Source organism: Camelina sativa, chromosome 5, assembly GCF_000633955.1.
Source record: "Camelina sativa cultivar DH55 chromosome 5, Cs, whole genome shotgun sequence".
Lineage (NCBI taxonomy): Eukaryota > Viridiplantae > Streptophyta > Magnoliopsida > Brassicales > Brassicaceae > Camelina > Camelina sativa.
In genome coordinates, this window is record NC_025689.1 from 34431651 (window position 1) to 34432706 (window position 1056).

The 1056-nt window shown below is 38.4% G+C and overlaps 1 long non-coding RNA gene across 3 annotated transcripts in view; it reads left to right on the forward strand.

Annotated features, from left to right (window-relative positions):
• Positions 1–1050, forward strand: part of LOC104788571 — a 4808-nt gene extending 3758 nt beyond the window's left edge. For 2 of the 3 annotated variants that reach the window (XR_002037874.1, XR_002037872.1), the window contains 4 exons: positions 193–289; positions 372–488; positions 741–811; positions 918–1050. This is a non-coding gene — a long non-coding RNA (uncharacterized LOC104788571). Of the gene's footprint in view, positions 1–192; positions 290–371; positions 489–740; positions 822–917 lie in introns of all 3 variants that reach the window. The other variant, XR_002037873.1, reaches the window with a different exon arrangement.

A 1056-nucleotide genomic window follows, 5' to 3' on the forward strand; every position in this document is an offset into this window, starting at 1 on the left:
CTACGGAAGTGAAAAGGAAGACACCCCAAATTGTGATGTCCCCGAATTTGAGATTCTATAGGAAGCTCGTGATGTGTGCTTCATGGCAAGATTTGAAGGTCTGATTGTCAACTAATGATTTGCTGCAACATTTTGGTTTCTACTCCCTTGTCTTGTTTTTGTCTTTCTGATATGAACTCCATTTTTTTGCAGGATCATATGCGGGGAGATGGTGATGTGTGCTTTGCTGAGGCCACTCGAGACAGGTTATGAGTCTTCCTCGTCCACTTCAAATTCTCCCCATCCATAAGTAAGTTGTGAGTCTAATTCAGCCCCGTCATAATATTCTCTTTTGTAATATTCAATCACCGTCTCTTCTCTTCTACTCTCAGCATCGTTGATGAGTTAGATATGGCGGTTTAATTCAGCCCGTCATAATATTCTCTCTTTGTAATATTCAATCACCGTCTCTTGAAGCTTGTTGCCATCTATGCTCTACCATTACATAGGTAACTCCCATTATATACTTTTCTTTTAAGTTGTGTTTTGATTTACTACCCAGTACCCACATGATTACGGATTGCTCTCTGTTATCTTATGCTTTTGTTCTCTCTCTCTTTATCCACGACTCTTCAGCTCTTCTTATTTGGGTCTGTTTTTGTAAGCTCTTCATATTTGGGTTTGTTTTCTAAATTGCATCAAGTTGCTTTTTTTCACAATGAAATTGTTCATGTGATTTACTTGTTTCTCTGTTATTTCAGGTTATGGTTGATCCTTTTATCGATGAGGGTGATGTCTCAAGGAGGCACGGATACGCTTCGCTTCTTCTAAGGTCTTCAAGGGTTTTGTTCTTCCTCTTAACTCTTCTTTTACCCTCTGTGTTTTTGTCTTTCTTATGAATTTGCTCATGTGATTTAGTTGTTGCTCTGTTATTTCAGGTTATGGTTGATGCGTTTATCGATGAGGGTGATGTATCAAGGAGACAAGGATACGTTTCGCTTCTTCTCTGTGCTAACGTCTTCAAGGGTTTAGTTATTCCTCTTAACACTTCTTTTATTTACTCTCTGTTTTTTTTTT